Here is a 17,687-nt window from a genome sequence, read left to right as displayed (position 1 = left end):
GTAAAACATAACAGAGAACATTGTAGGAGGAAATCATCAGCTCAGTTTTTGAGACTTCAGTGTACAGATCGAGAACATGATATATAGTCTGACAACTTACTTTGCACCATCCATGGCTTATCTCTGGTGTTCTCATCAAGTGGCCCGTGGTCACAGCTCCCAAAAGACCAGCTGTTCTTGTCTCTTACATGGTGGTGGACTCCATGCCACATTATCTGAGGAGACGTCACAGTGAAACACTTAACAAGAGGAACATTGATTCATTGAAAAAAAAATCTGCTGAATCACTACAGCTGCTTATGTAGTGTACTGTGTCACTAAATCTTACTTTGAATTTCTCCTCTGTTACTGCATGTTTACAGCAGTACCAGAAGTGATTGACAATATGTCTCATCCACTGATGGATCCCTGACTGTAGTTTGACAGAGCCAGCCTAGTAAGACAGACATTGAGAGAATTTTATTTTTAGAAACAAGAGTGTTAGTAAACTGTAATTGTTAATTTTGTTTGTGTAGTGTGCAATTTGAAAATCTAAAGCCTTACAGCGTGCAATTTTTTGGCCAGGTTCTTTGCTGCGTGCCAGATGTCCAGAGAGTGTGTCAGACCCCAGTCTTTGTATTTTCCTCATGTTGGATCTGTAAAAGATTTACAGTTGAGTACACAGATTCAAAATTCCTAACATTGGTCACATCAGTTTTTTAGGTGAGGACATGTATTAACCTAGTAAGGCTGAGATCTGTCTGTGAGCATCTGTTACCACTTCTTTAACAGGGATTTCCAGCAGCAGAGCATCCAGTGTTGATGAAGCCTTCCTTCTCCATCACCACTGAGTTTCGATTTGTCTCCCTTTTCTATGTTTTCAATGTGGATGATGTCTCTGGACTCGAGTTCTATTGTAGTGTATGTGCAATATTGCGCACAGTGCCCTTCACAAAAAAAGTAACACAATACATTTATGTCATTTTGCCTGAATGAACATTTGACTAAAAGGCTATGGATTACTGTGTATACATACCTGGTGAATCCATCCTCCATCACCTGGGCACAATGGAAAATGTTTGAAAATCGGTTATTTCATATACTGTAGAAGCAAAGAGAACTGCCGTAGCTTTACTCAAATATAAACTTATAGGTGTTGATAGTATAGAGACAACCACAATCATTTAAAAAATAATATTTACATTCTGAAAAAACTCAGAGTACAGTCACACTGTCCTTGTCCTTTAGCAGTGCAAGGACCTCTGCCCGTTTCCCTTCCAGAAGTTCTTTATGGAGTCCACACAGTATGTGTCCTGGATTGAGTGGAATGTTGTATTGACCACCATTCCAATATTCATGTATTTGAATAGTAGGGCAATCTTTGTGTAGTTGTTTCCAGAGAGAAGGATGTTCGTAGACAACATGAAGTCTCCGGACTGCATCCCAAATTTGAGCAGAGGCTGGGAGTTCCATTTCCAGAGACTGTGACCATTTGAGCAAAACTGTTGATTAGAAAACCAAAGACTATTAGTACTACATATGTTCATATACAAGAGAGAGACTTTGGTCCTTCAATAATGAGCATTTGATCTTTTTAAAGCTTTTAGTGTAAACTATACACCCCGTTTGTGAAAGGATGACACACACTGGGGGACAGCAATCCGTATTACTACACTTCCCCTCTTATGAATGCTGAGATTCTACAGAAATGTAATTATTTTTAAAGATGACGCAGTTTCTCCAAATACACATGTATTAAAAAATCAACTTACCCATTCAATAATGAAAGCGGTTCCCCTCTTTCTTATTCGCTCTTCAAATGGTGGTACACAACCACACTCTGCCTCTGTGATGGGGTCTGCATATGGGCACTTTTGGATGGGAAGCTTGAGAAATCCAGCCCGGATCTTTTCCGGATCCGATCTGGATCCGATTTAGATCCGTTATTATGAACCTATTGCAGGTTTAAAATGGCTCATCCAGAGGCATAAACAATACTATACAGGAATTGAATCCAATAGATGTTGACCATTAAAATGTTATGACCATTATCACTGAAAATGTGATCAAATAAGAGAAAGTTCTTAGTTAAATGTTTGTTATGTCAATAAAGTTTGCAGTAAATACCAAAAAGTTCCGATTTATTATACATTTTAAAGATTTAACATTAGATTACAGTGTAGACAGCATTTTAAAACATTAATCTATAAACTCATATTTAATCATTTTAACTTTTATACAAACAAACAAAAAATAAAATTATCAAACAACTTTTTTTTATCAACATTACAACAAATCTAATTGTATGCGGTGGGGTTACTGACAGAGGCTTAACATCAAATTCCATTATGAACAGCATTTTAAAACATTAATCTTTAAACTTGTATCTAGTCATTTTAACTTTTCAAACAAACAAACAAACACACATCTATTTTCTAAATAATGTCATCAATGACTTGCTGCCAGATAATTTACTCAACAAATGTTATCTCAAGACACTACAAAAAGAGTAGTTGTAGGTCTAGACCAGGGGTATTCAACAAAAAATGTAATAATAATAATAATTAAATATGGATTATAAAAATAAACTTTTCAAAACAAACATTTTTTTTATCAACATTAAAATAAATCTGGGGTGGAGATGCTGACAGTGGGGCGCCTTCTAGAAGCCCCCCTGTCAGCGGCAAGGTTAAACCACCTTATGGTGTGTTTGTAGGTCTCCTCATCCGTGGCTAGACGGCCCACATGATTCTTCCGCACAGACTCTGTAATCACACAAGCAGAGTTTTATATAAATTACCAAAACAGGAAAACATTTGGTGCACCATTTTTTTTACGTTTTCAGTGACTTATTTTTCAACAATAAAATTCATTTTAATAACCCTAGCCTCTTGCTTAAGACATTTTCATCCAATTAGGAACATCAACTAATATTTTTCCTCATTCAGATATTGATCCTATAGGCTGCCAAAAATAAAGCAGAAAATCAAACAATTCAGAAATCAATGACTGAAGTAGGAATTAAGTAGGCCTAGATCATGCACTGGTGGCATCAGGCACATACAGTTGCAAGAAAAAGTATGTGAACCCTTTGGAATTACCTGGATTACTCCATAAATTGGTCATAAAATGTGCTTTGATCTTTATCTAAGTCCTAACCATAGACAAACACAGTCTGCTTAAACTAATACCACAAAAAAATATATATTTTATGTTTTTATTGACCACACCATGTAAACATTCACAGTGCAGGGTGAAAAAGGATGTGAACTCTTTGGTTTAATAACTGGTTGACCCTCCTTTGGCAGCAAAAACCTCGACCAAACATTTCCTGTAGTTACAGATTAGACATGCACAATGGTCAGGAGGAATTTTGGACCATTACTCTTTACAGAACTTTACAGTTCAGGAATATTCTTGGGATGTCTGGTGTAAATATTGAGGTCATGCCACAGCATCTCAATCTGGTTGAGGTCAGGACTCTGACAGAGCCACTCCAGAAGGTGTATTTTTTGCTGTTGAATCCATTCTGATGTTGGATTACTTATGTGCTTTGGGTCATTGTATTGTTGCATCACCCATCTTCTGTTGAGCATCAGTTGATGGATCGATGGCCTTCAGTTCTCCTGCAAAAAGTCTTGATAAACTGAGAATTATTTTTTCGTCGATGATAGCAATCCGTCCAGGCCCTGAGGCAGCAGAGCAGCCCCAAACCATGATGCCCACTCTACCATACCTCAGGTTGGGATGGGGTTTTGATGTTGATGTGCTGTGCCTTTATTTCTCCACATATGGTGTTGGGTGTTCCTCTCAAACAACTCTACTTTGGTTTCATCTGTCCACAGAATACTTTGCCAGTAGTGCTGTAGAACATCCAGGTGCTCTTTAGCAAACTTCAAATGTGCAGCAGTCATGTTTTTGGACTAGCAGTGGCTTCCTCCGTGGTGTCCTCCCATGAACTCCATTCTTGTTCAGTGTTTTATATATCACAGATTAATCAACAGAGATGTCAACATTTATCAGAGATTTTTGGAAGTCTTAAGCTGACACTTTAGTATTCTTCTTCACCTCATTGAGCATTCTGCGCTGTGCTCTTACAGTCATCTTTACAGGACGGCCAACCCTAGGGAGAGCAGTAACAGTGCTGAACTGTCTCCGTTGATAGATCATTTGTCTTACTGTAGATTATGAACATCAAGGCTTTTAGAGATACGTTTTAACCCTTTCCAGCTTCAAGCAAGTCAACAATTCTTAATCGTAGGTCTTCTGAGAGCTTCTTTGTGTGAGGCATGGTTCACATTAGGCAATGCTTCTTGAGAATAGCAAACTCAAAACTTTTCTTTATAGCGCATCTTCTTATTGATTGGACACCAGGTAGGCAGACTTCAGACTCAAATGAGCCTTAGCCGCAGGGTTCATAGTTAACCACCCTGCACTGTGAAAGTTTACATGGTGTGGTCAATAAAACATGAAAACCATACTTTCTGTGTGGTAGTTTAAGCAGACTGTATTTGTCTGTTGTAAGGACTTAGATGAAGATCAGAACACACTTTATGACCAATTTAAGCAGAAATCAGGTAACTCCAAAGGGTCCACATACTTTTTCTTGCACTAGGTGTGAGCAATTCAGCCATGGCTGTAAAGCACTGTTCACACAGGTAATGTGTCTAGACTTAACTGAACTGTTTACAATTACTTACGCAGGAGCAATGTCTTTGCTGACATCTGGCTGAAGGATTTCTTGTTGTTAACCCCCTTCCAATTAATTCTCCTCCCAACATCGTCATTGAACATGTGGGCAAGGATGTTCCATATTACACGTTTGGTGTCATGCCCTCCGATTGTTGCCAAGGAGCGAATCTAAAATGAAACACAAAAATTAAAATCAAGTTTATTTAACTGTTTTAAACCTCTGTAATTTCAGATTTTAAAGAAAATGATCCCTAAATAAAACAAAATGAAACAGAACAAGAAACATGTCAAAGACAAGACACTAACATAAGTACTGCTATGAAATTAAAAAAAATGTTTTTTTCAATATCAGGTCATTCAAAGCTGAGCAAAAATGTAATTGTAATCCTGGAATGTAATTGCACAGTGCCTTGCCAAAGTATCATACCCCTTGAAATGTTCCACATTTTGTCACGTTACAAGCACAAATTTAAATGTATTTATTGGGATTTTAGGTGATAGACCAACACAAAGTAGGGCAGAATTGTGAAGTGGAAGGAAAATGATACATGTTGTTAAAGATTTTTACAAATAAAAATACGAAAAGTGTGGCATTCATATGTATTCACCCCCTGAGTCAGTGCATTTGTTGAACCAGCTTTTGCTGCAAGTCTTTTGGGGGTAGGCTGTACCAGCTTTGAAACATCTAGAGCCAGCACTGTTTCCCATATTTCTTTATAAAACAGCTCCCGTTCAGTCAGATTGGATGGAGAGAGTCTGTGAATAGCAATTTGAAAGTCTGCCACAGATTCTCAATAAGATACAGGTCTGGACTTTTACTGGGTCATTGTAACGCATGAATATGCTTTGATCTAAACCTTCCATTGTAGCTCTGGCTATGTGTTTAGGTTTGTTGTCCTGCTGGAAGGTGAACCTCCGCCCCAGTCTCAGTCTTTTGCAGCCTCTAACAGGTTTTCTTCCAGGATGGTCCTGTATTTAGCTCCATACATCTTCCCATCAGCTTCGACAGCTTCCCTGTCCCTGCTGAAGAGAACCCCTCCCCACAGCATGATGCTGCCACCACCATGTTTCACGGTGGGAATTTTGTGTTCAGGATGATGGGAGTGTTAGGTTTAGGTGTTTTACATGTAGGACAAAAAGATGAATTTTGGTCTCATCTGACCAGAGCACCTTCTTCCATGTTTGCTGTGTTCCTACATGGCTTGTGGCAAACTTAAACTTTAAACTTTTTCATTGCTTCCTTTCAAGGACACTCTTCCATAAAAGCCAGATTTGTGGAGTGCACATCTAATATTTGTCCTGTGGACAGATCATCCCCCTGAGCTGTGGCTCCTGCAGCTCCTCCAGAGTTACCATTGGCCTCTTGGCTGCTTCTCTGATCAATGCTCCTCCTGGCCTGTCCTGTCAGTGTAGGAGTAAGGCCATGTCTTGGTAGGTTTGCAGTTGTGCCATATGCTTATCATTTTCAGATGATGATTGAAGAGTGCTTTGTGAGATGTTCAATGCTTGGGATATATTTTTAGAACATAACCCTGCTTTACACTTCTCCACAGCTTTACCCCTGACCTGTCTGGTGTGTTCCTCAGTCTTCATGATGCTGTTTGTTCACTAATGTTCTCTACCAAACCTCTGAGGCCTCCACAGAACAGCAGTGTTCATACTGAGAGTGAAGTACACACAGTTAGACTCTATTTACTGATGAGGTGAATTCTAAAGGCAGTTGGTTGCACTGGATTTTATTGGGGTTATCAGAATAAAGGGGGGTGAATACTTGTGCACAGCCACACTTTTCAGATTTTTATTTGTAAAAAATCTTTAACCTCCATGTATCATTTCCTTCCACTTCACAATTATGCCCTACTTTGTGTTGGTCTGTCACATAAAATCTCAATAAACACATTTAAGTTTGTGCTTGTAAAGGGACAAAATGTGGAGAATTTCAAGAGGTATGAATACTTTTGTAAGGCACTGTAAAACTGAAGTTAACCAAAAAACTCACCATACTCTGCTTCTGGTGAGAGTTGGCAGGGTCTTTGAGCCAGTCCTCAAAAGCCTCCACCTCCTCCATTGATGTCAGGGGAAACTTATTGGGTCAGGGGAACTTCACTGTCTTGGCCAGTTGGAGTTAACTTGCTTGTTAAATAATTGACCTTCACAATGAGCTGTTCTTGCTGTTGTTTAAGGTACTCAAGCAAACTCAATATTTGGACTTCAGCCGCTGTTTGAAAAAAACAAAAACATTAGGAAATATTATATGTGTCATTTCATTAAAAGATTCAAGGCTTCCCCCTGACCACCTCAGAGTCAACTGATTTGTTTTGTAGAAAAACTTGTGTATGTTTAATGCAAGTCAGTCATGTAAAATTTTACACAATGAATAATTCCAATATACAGGCCCTAAAGTATTAAGCATTGTGTCAAACATGCTTTTTAATTTGCATTATCATTTTCACCTCTTTGCATACAACCCGAGTGTGGACTTAGATGGTTATAATATCATAAAATTGCTACAAATTTCACAAACAAAATATATTTGAATCTTCAGATACTGTTTGAGGTATTGCTCCACCTGAGTAGGCAACACCATCAGCTTCAGTCCGTCCCCCTCGCAGGTAGGTCTGTAGACTGGCTATGTGCCTCCCCTTGTCTTCCACGTTCTATCCCATGAGTGGTGGGTGGGTGAATAGGTGGAGGAGGGGCGCTGTGCTGCCACTCTGCACAGCACAAAGGTGGTGAAGGGATGACAGGTGCAGATGAGGGTCTAGCTGTCTTTGATGGATGACCTTCATCCTCACTGTCATCGCTTGTATCACCGAAGTAATGACTGTGTAAGGGGGTGGGACGTAAACATAAAGCAATTAGCATGTTACCTTTTAGCTGACTCTTTATTAATAACAGATATGTACATTGCCAAAGACCTCAGGTTTTTACCAATTTGAAAAATATAAAGAAAAACAGAAGTGCGGGGGTGTCGTGGCTATAGTCAGAGCAATCGCAGGTTCAACTACCGGCCTTGAACATTTGCTGTACTGCAGTTCAAAAAATTTGATATTGTGAAAAAGTTCTCTATTTTTGTCACTTATTTCAGAAAGTGAAACTCATATATTATATAGATTCATTACTTATAGAGTGACATATTTCAAGCATTTATTCTTGTAATTTTTGATGATTATGGCTTACAGATAATGAAAACCCAAAATTCAGTGTCTCAGAAAATTAGAATATTGTGGAAAAAGTTCAATATGGGAAACCCATGGTGTCACACCCGAATCAGCTAATGAACTCAAAACACCTGCAAAGGTTTCCTGAGACTCCAATGGTCTCTCAGTCTGGTTCAGTGGTGACACTATCATGGAGAAGACTGCTGACTTGACAGATGTGCAGAAGACAGTCATTGACTCTCTCCACAAGGAGGGTAAGCCACAAAAGTCATTGCTAAAGAAGCTGGTTGTTCACAGAGAGCTGTATCAAGCATAATTATAGAAAGTCGATTAGAAGGAAAAAGTGTGGTATAAAAAGGTGCATAAGCAACAGGGATAACTGCAGCCTGGAGAGGATCGTCAAACAAAATCCATTCAAGAATGTGGGAGAGCTTCACAAGGAGTGGACTGAGGCTGGAGTCAGCACATCAAGAGCCACCACGCACAGGACAAATCCAGGTCCTGGCTACAAATGTTGCATTCCTCATGTCAAGCCACTCCTGAACCAGAGACAACGTCAGAGGCGTCTTACCTGGACTAAGGAGAAAAAGGACTGGACCGTTACTCAGTGGTCCAAAATCCTCTTGTCAGATGAAAATTAGCATTTCATTTTGAAATCAAGGTCCCAGAGTCTGGAGGAAGAGGGAAGAGGCACATAATCCATGTGCTTGAAGTCCAGTGGGAAGTTTCCACAGTCAGTGATGGTTTGTGGTGCCTTGTCATCTGCTGGTGTTGGTCCTTTGTGTTTTCTGAGGTACACAGTCAACGGAGCCATCTATCAGGACATTTTAGAGCACTTCATGTTTCCATCTGCTGACAAGCTTTATGGAGATGCTGATTTCATTTTCCAGCAGGACTTGGCACCTGCCCTCATTGCCAAAAGTACCAAAAGCTGTTTCAGTGACCATGGTATTACTGTGTTTGATTGGCCAGCAAAGTCAGCTGACCTGAACCCCATAGAGGATCTATGGAGTATTGTCAAGAGGAAGATGAGAGACACCAGACCCAACAATGCAGATGACCTGAAGGCCGCTATCAAAGCAACCTGGGCTTCCATTACACCTCATCAGTGTCACAGGCTGATCGCCTCCATGCCACGCCGCATTGATGCAGTAATTCATGCAAAAGGAAGCCCAACCAAGTACTGAGTCCGTAGAAATGGAAATAATTTTCAGAAGCCTGACATTTCTGTTTAAAATATCCTTTTTTGTTGATCTTATGTATTATTCTAATTTTCTGATACACTGAATTTTGGTTTTCATTATCTATAAGCCATAATCATCAAAAATATTTCACTTTGTGTGTAATGAATCGAAATAATGTATGAGTTTCACTTTCTGAAATGAATGACAAAAAATATTGAACTTTTTCCTGATATTGTAATTTTTTGAGCCGCACCTGTATGTCTTCTGCCACACTCTGCTCCCCGCATTTCCTGTCTCTCCTCAGCTGTCTTATTAAATAAAGGCAAAATGACCCAAAAATATGACTTAAAAAAGGAAAAGCACAAGTGTATACTTACATCGCCTTTCGTTTTCTTTTGCTGAGCTGTATTTCCTCTTCCTCTTCAGAATGAAGCTCTGATGTGTTGCACACCAAAGACTTTTGCATAAAGTGTCGAGCCTCTAAGTACTGATCTGAAAATATAACAGAATTAGGTTGATTGACAGAATTGTCAAAAAGCAAATACATTTTGATGTGTGCTTAAGATATTCACTTAGAACCTTTTCTTTTAAAAAATTAGCATACCACATGACTTTATAATTCGGACATCAAACTTCCCCCAGTCAGATCCGGGCTCCTCTGCGTTTTTTTGCAGCTCTATCCACTCTTCCGCCGTTTTTGTAGCTGGGCCAGTATGTCACGCCGTCGCTGCACCAGTTCTGTGGCACAACTGCCACTGTCTTGTTCACCAAGAATTCAACTAAGTGAAACATTCTTGATTGAGAAAGAAAACACAAGCATGTGTGTCAGTTACAATATAACTCTTTAGCAAGAAGTTCTGAAACAATTATTCATTATTATCCAATTATTAAACCCTTAGGTCAAATTGGTCAAATTTAAGACAGACACAGAAAATAATAGCATCCATGTTTGGTGTACACATTGGCAACAATGAATTTTACATAAAATACTTACAGATATTATTCATCCAGTTGTACAAAGATTGCTGTGCATGTCATGATGCAGTCAATGTCAGTCTATGTTGCTGTCTCTGACTACTATTTTAAAAGCTATTCAGTCAAAACTAGTGTGCAAATTCTTCAAGATATATTATATTATAATATTATACATTTTATACTACTATCAACACCACAAACATCACATAGAAACAACAATATGGCTACAAGTTAAGAATGACAGATCCTTAGTCTTTTAATTCCTCATAACAAAAACAAGAAGCAGACAAGCCTTCATGGCCAAAATCATATTTTCTAAAAGAAAATCTGATGAAACATCGAGGATCAACAGCTGTGGAGTTACTTTCTTAAAATAAGTGCATTTACATCTATATACATTCCGTGTTTTTCACCAAAATCCATGACACATCCCTAAACTGTATGAAATAGTGGTATGGCCACAAAACTATCCCTGTGAGACAAAACAACACACTTATGAACAAGCTCTGTAACTTTACACAATGGAGAGTGTCTGATGTTTGTGAAATTTTGTAAATATTCAGAAAGTCAGAGTTGAATGGGTAGGTGAAGAACAAAGAGTTCTGTATGAATTCTTTGTACACTACATACACTCCATCACTGCACTCTAAAATATTATGTATGCAACAAATGCCTATCTCTAATGACAAAAACATTATCTCTGGTAGAAACTTTGACAGTCCACTTCTCACAGACCATCTCACCATACTGTGCTTTCACTGACAGTCCATCAACAATTGGGCCCAACAAAGTGCTGTTTTTTAAATAAAGTAGCATTTAAAGGAGCATCACTAAATCTCTTTTCTGACAGCCTACGAATAATTTGTGCAAGAGGGAAGTCTGGTTTTCTGACTAGCTTCTTCAGTTTGTGCAGGTGAGTTTCATAAGGAAAAGCAGAAAATGAGTCCAGGCAACCATGCAGCTGTACTTCATCTGCCAGATGAACCAAACCATGTATATTATAAACAATTAGATCTTTGCCATATATTTCACCAAGTGAGTGACAAAAGATCTTAGTAAGGTGCGAGCATACTGTGTGTGACAGGATAGTCTTGGACTTATTAAAATAGCAATGCCAGAGAAGAGAAGCATGAAATTGCTGTACATATTACTATCTAGGAAGGTACCTAGCATTACAGGTCCTGTGTACAAGAGAAACTGCCTGAACTCAGTGGCCTTCCACCGATCTACATCCCTCAGTGATCGTGGTTTTCGGGCAAATTCGACAGGAACGTAGGAACGCATTTCTGACAGTTTTGCAGACATTCTGTCAACAATGTTTGCAGGTAGTCTGACATTAAGAGGACCCCTGAGCCAAATATGTAGCAATCGTCTAACAACACCCAAACAAACCAAATGCATATAATCCAGAGGGAATTGTGAAACCATACCAACACTGCTGCCATGAAATGGATGCTGTCCTTCTTGATGATGACCCTCATCAACCATATTTTCAAATGAATGATCTGTCCTTAAAGCATAGTCTGTGCAGGGGTATGTCATTCGCCTATTAATGTGTTTTCCTGGCTGTGCACATTTATCACAGCCATGGTAGCCCATTGTGATTTTTTGTGTTTTTAACAAAAGACCTGGCTGGTGTGTCACAAATGACTGTGTCGAGCTTCAACTTTAAATTCTTACCCTCAAAATCAAAACCCTTCTCAAGATGTTGTAACTCAGTAAGAAAATCTTCAAGAAAGTCCCTTGCTGAGCTCGGTTTCTGTAATCCACAGAACAAACCTATCACCACTGGTTCTCTCATGGGAACGCTAACAAGTAGACCTAGGATCGGCCACAGTTGCAGTCTTGAACTCTTGAACAGGGGAAGCCCATCTATGTTTACCTGCAACTTCAAAGTGAAACTGTCAGGCAGTGTGTGTATGAACTTAGACAGTGTATTTCTAAGAGATGACAGAATACCAAAGTAGTGGTACTGTCCTCCAGCCTTCTCCAGAACTGAATATTTTGTTCTGGTCTTGAGGAGGGTCCTTGCATCTTTTGGCAAATCAGGATGGTAAATTCTAAGTATGCCCAAAAGTGCTGTCAAAGCCACCAAAGAAATGCCAAAGTGTATGGCCCAGTTGGAAATGCTGTCAGAGAGCGAAAACCTTTCCTCGACTTCATTGCCAGAATCTTCCGAATCAGATATTTCCATCTGCCTGTCAGAGTCACCAACCACAAAACCCTCAGTAAAGTCTACACCACCTACTGCCTCATGTGTGTCCATATGACCTTCATCCTCACTAGAGACTACATCAGCTGTATTGTCTGAACAAGTTACATTGTCTGTGCAATTTGGCACTTCAAGAAACTCTACTCGGACATCTACAAAGTCAGTCTCAGATGTAATTTGAGAATGAGCTAAATCTGTGTAGTCATCTCTGATTTGTTCTAGTCGTTTTTCAACGTCCACACGAGTCCTCCGTCTTAAGGTGGAGCTGGAGACAGACACAGTCTTTCTGTTCATATTATGTAAAAGAAAAACATATTTTAATCAGTAAGGTCTGAGAAGTAAACCATGATTTGTGTTGTTTTGTCAAAATGATATAATACTGTATGTATAGAAATCTGCCAATCTAACATTTTCACTAATAACAATATTTTGTCATGGCTATAATTATTGAGGCTTGTTATTTTGAGTTAATAATGAAGAAGTAGAGGACAGGGTGAATTTGGAAGTGCAGTGACACTTTTCTCTTGCTAGGCTTGTGTTTGGTTCCAGGAGCTTCAAATTATACTGTTTTGCTTCACAGTGACATAAGTGCTCATCTAAACAACTTCCCCTCCCCTAAAACTATACAGCACACTGTTGAAGTCAAGTTTGTAACTAGCACATTAACCACAAAAGGGAAATTCAGGTTACCTCAGTAATTAAATTTTAATAAAGCATTTGTAACATCTTAAAGGACCTGACTTACAACTGAGCCTTCATCCTATTCAAGCTGGGGCATTTCTTACTCAATTTTAAAGTGATTATTTTTAGGTGAAGTTGTATCAGGCAATGGTTACCTGTAGTAATTCACACACTGCACAAACCAATGCTGCTGGAGAGGGACAGAAAAACACACACACACATATAAAAACAAAAACATGTTAGCTACTTTAAACAGGTACCCATCTAAAAAACATAAATATCCAGTGGAGAGTACACTATATCCCGCCCTCATGTACTCATGAGCCTGTGTGATTTCTGTGGCACTGCAGTGTCATGCCCTTATATGGGCATTTAAAGCAATTTAATTAATGCTATATAATAACTAATAACTTAATCAATAGTAATTTAATTTATACCTATGGCAATTGGGAGAATCCACACAAGTTTCAAACTTACGAGGACATGGCATTGATCAATCTCTCTTGACTGCTGCTGGCATTATAATGTATAATATACTGTATTATATAATTATCTTGCTATATTATATTTTATTAAATTACATTACTATTCTAAGTACAACCCATGGTCATATTACATACAAATATTCTTTCTATTTATTGCTTAATTTTTCATTACCAACCATAATCACACCATGTCAACCTGTCACTACTGAAACATTTTTAATACTGCCTGTAATTACTGCTATTTAATTTAAATTCCCTTTGTAACATTGTATATATCTAAATTGTATTCTAGCTTTATTTATCTATTTTATTTTACTTATTTTTTTTATTTTTTTTTTTTTAATGTTTTTTTTTTTTTTTTTTATTTTGTACTTTTTAAAAAAAAATTTTAATCTTATTTTGTACTTATTGTACTTATTTTGTACTTATTGAAACTTCTTTCTTGATTGTACTTATGTCTGGGTTGCTGTAACAACTGAATTTCCCTCCCGGGGGATCAATAAAGTAATATCTTATCTTATCTTATCTTATCTAAAAACAGGTGAGAAATGTTTCAGGGTTTCAGAACCGTTCATGAATCTGATGTAGACCTCTCTTAGGAACCTTCTTAAAAGTAGATTTAAGAAAAGTCTTGAGAAAATATTTGTAAATGAGGCCTATTGATTGTCATTTATTATTTTTTATTTACAACACATCAGTTCAATATAGCATCCGTCTACTACTACTGTCTTAGTGAATGTCACATACACATTGGTCCTGAACAACAAGGGTTAACAGATTTGAGCGACTCTTGTTGGACTTCTTGGCACATTGAACAGGGTCTCAATTTGACTAAACCAGGGGTTCCCAAACTTTTCAGCTCGCAACCCCAAAAATATAGGTGCCAAAGACTTGCAACCCCCACTGTCCCTCAAAGTGATTTAATGTGGCTTCATTTAGCTGGTCTCTAGAAAATGATCCTACCTATATGAGCATGTGTCTGTGTTTCCTGTGCTGTTATGAATGAACCTGCTGCTACTGATGCTTTAGATAATTAACTGTTCACTAACCCTAAACTTAGGAGTCATCTGGCAAAAAGAAAGGCAGAAAACTCATTACACTTTATATTTTCAAGGTTTTATTTCAAGTTTAGCTACTGTTTATGTTGATATTTTTTACTATAATGTAAAATTATTTCTACATAACTTTTGCCATTGAACTTTTCTTTGTTGCATTTTTTCAGTATTCCTTTGTTCACCACAAGTTAACAAATTATATGTAAGTAATACAAAACCAACAATGAAAAAATGAATAAATGCAAAAAAATACAAAAACAAATATTAATAATTAACAGTAAAAACAAAAAGGAAGATAAACATACGAAAACAAGGTAAATAAACACAAATACATAATATAATAATACAAATAATAATAAATATATTAATTAATTAATAATAATAATAATAATAATAATAATAATGATAATAGTAATAGTAATACTAATAATAATAATAATATAATAATAATAATAATAATAATAATAATTATTATTATTATTATTATTATTATTATTATTATTATTATTATTATTATTATTATTATAATAAATATTTTTAGATAACTTAAAAAAAAAAAACCACAACAACAGTCTGGAATACATCTCATGACCCCCCATTTGTGTCTCGCGACCCCCCTCGGGATCCCGACCCACACTTTGGGAACCCCTGGACTAAACTACACATAAAGCGTTTGATCGTGTAGTCTACAGTTCACTTATATTATGTAACCTTTTCGCAGTAGGAGATGTGGTTATACAATTTTCGGAAAGAATCAATTCTTAAGCTGCTGCTGTGTTTACATTAACCATAACCTTGTGCGTGCATACCACACATGCGCGTGCGCCATATGCATTAATTGTGCTGGTTGTGGCGAGCACCCACGTGTGCCAGCATGAACAATCACTGATTGGCTAACGAACTCCCCCCGCCCCTCCCCCAGCATACAGATGAATGAAATATCGTTGCCATGTTAACCGCCAAAAAAGTAGATGTCAAAATCAAAAACATCTCGCGATGTTACAGTTTCCTCCAGTGAGACTCTGTCTAAAGCCTCAACTATACAGTCCAGTACAAGTAACGAGCGGCAGCAGCCACGAGGGACCGAAGAAGGGCCGGACATTTTAAGCTAGCTGGAAAGTAAATTTTCCATTGAAAACCTATAAAGCTACAAATACAAGGTATTTTGTGAGGTTTGCACTACAGCTAAAAACGTGGGTGCTCGTTCGATCAATACTCTTTAAAAGCGCTTGTAAGAGATGGCTTTTCTAGCTGGACCAAAGCACTGGACAGATTTAAAATCGAATTTGCATCAAGAAGCTGCTAGCGCAGTAGCTGCTGCTAATGCAGGTTTTAATGACAAAACATGCTGTTGGTCAGAGCGGTCATTTTCCGGCGCCTGAAAACTTATCTGCAATCTACAATGGGACAAGCAAGGCTGAACCATGTTGCTTTGCTCAAATTTCACAAGACTTTGACAAGAAAAAAGGACCTGGATATTATTGCAGCCCAATTCATCAAGCATATTGCAGCAAGGAGCAACACTTTCCTCTTTAGCAAGTAACGACATTGGTGAGTGACTGAATTCAATTTTTGATCCAGCTGTGTGGGCCGGTGTTGATGATGACCGACTTTATTTGGTGGCATATTCTTCAATCGTATGCAGTGTTGTCATAACCTGTCCTATTTTCTTTCCATATATTATGGATCTCTAAAATATTACAGTTAGATTTTTTTTGAATGGGTATATGCAAATTAGGTGGTGTCGGATTTGCCTTTTTCCTAATGCAGCTTTGGTGGCTATTATGACTTTGTTGGTGTGTGTTTTTATACTTTTGATCTACTATCTGTCACATATGTCTTGCTATAGTGATCAATCGCAGTAGAATATCAGGTGTTTGTCATGGGAGCATGTGCTGTAATGTGTCATGGTTTAATGACTTTCAGCACCACGGACAGCTCCGCAGCTTCAAGTACGCACAGTATATTCTGCTTGGAGTACGCTGTCTCTGGTGTCAAATTGTGAATGTGTATGCTTTTTGAGCCTCTGGCATTGATTGGGTGGCACTGATTATTTATTGAGAGAGAGCTGGCTCCATTATGACATTGGCTCTGGCCATATCTGTGTGTATGTGTGTGTGCGTGCGTGCGTATATGTGTATCATTACTGTCATTGCTGTTAATTTATTATTATTAATTCATTTTACAAAATATTTCTAGATCTAAAACAAGCTAGCTCAGTCAATCTGTCGTGAGTGACCACTGCAACATGGACTGGCTGCGGACACTTAGAAAAAAAATAATTTGAAAAATATGTCATTTGAAGAATTCTCCTCGAGCATACTGCCCACATCTACGATAAGAACACAACACAGCTCACTGACAGTCCAGGTCGGCAATAACGTCCGAAGTAATTCTGGTCCCCATTTCTTCATGTAGTGCCTGATAACTTACAGTTTGTCTGACGTGATCTCTTAGCCTAACACCAGGACGTCAAAATGCAATGAATTCATATTACCCTAAAACTGAACTATAATGAGTCATCAATGTTGGTAGCCGAGATCAAACGTTAGCTTTAACAGCCCGTTGATGTACGCGACAGCAAATTCGACAGCATTTAAAGGGGTAACGGTGCTTAATGTGCTTTATTAAGACTTCAGGGCAGGCAATGTTAACGGAATATACAGTTTACACTCTTAATAGAAAATGAAATCTTAACTTTAGCTAACAATCTGCATTAACTGCCGTTATAGAGACCTGAGCGGACGTCCACTTGCCAAAGTTACACAAAACGATACATTTTAAATAAATAACATTATAACTATATCGTTAACCGTTGTACACATAAATGAAACTCATATTTATATCATATTTTACTTACATTTTCGTCTTCGACGCTGCTCCTCCTGAAGTTTCTCTACCGGCACCGGACAGTGAGAATCGAACGTTGAGGAAATGCGCGCGTCTGCGATGCGCGTCCGCCTGGTGTCCGCATCGGACCCGCTGTTTGACAGTGCGCTGCCTGAAGGCCGACCGGGTCTTCTGCGCATGGCAGAAACGAGCGAGTCCGTCGGGCGAATGTGCCGACTTAAAGGCGGATCCGCCCCGGAGTCTTTTGCTATCTGGGTTGTTGCCTTCCTTCAGCACCTCGGACAGCTCTTCACCACCTGCCTCACAACCGGACACTTCCCCTCACCCTGGAAAACAGCAGTCATCACAATGATCCATAAACCCGGTAAAGACCCCCACAACCCCACACGCTATCGCCCCATCAGCCTCCTCAG

The 17,687-nt window shown here is 38.5% G+C and overlaps 2 long non-coding RNA genes across 3 annotated transcripts; both read right to left on the bottom strand.

Annotated features, from left to right (window-relative positions):
• Nucleotides 1-328: 328 nt before the first annotated feature.
• Nucleotides 329-786, bottom strand: LOC117822587. The gene is made up of 3 exons (XR_004633218.1): nt 721-786; nt 544-635; nt 329-433 (listed from the first exon to the last, which is right to left on the bottom strand). It is a non-coding gene; the product is annotated as an uncharacterized LOC117822587 (long non-coding RNA).
• A 6,611-nt stretch (nt 787-7,397) lies between these two features.
• LOC117822509 lies at nt 7,398-17,368 on the bottom strand. Of its 2 annotated transcripts, none has more exons than XR_004633198.1 (4): nt 17,285-17,368; nt 9,621-9,809; nt 9,394-9,508; nt 7,398-7,495 (listed from the first exon to the last, which is right to left on the bottom strand). It is a non-coding gene; the product is annotated as an uncharacterized LOC117822509 (long non-coding RNA). The 2 variants fall into 2 exon arrangements; XR_004633190.1 differs by lacking the exon at nt 17,285-17,368 and adding an exon at nt 10,011-10,447.
• Between the last annotated feature and the right edge of the window lie 319 nt (nt 17,369-17,687).

Source organism: Notolabrus celidotus, chromosome 1 (genome assembly GCF_009762535.1).
Source record: "Notolabrus celidotus isolate fNotCel1 chromosome 1, fNotCel1.pri, whole genome shotgun sequence".
Taxonomy (NCBI): domain Eukaryota; kingdom Metazoa; phylum Chordata; class Actinopteri; order Labriformes; family Labridae; genus Notolabrus; species Notolabrus celidotus.
The sequence above is the reverse complement of the archived record's forward strand: the minus strand, read 5'-3'. Positions and strand labels throughout refer to the sequence as shown.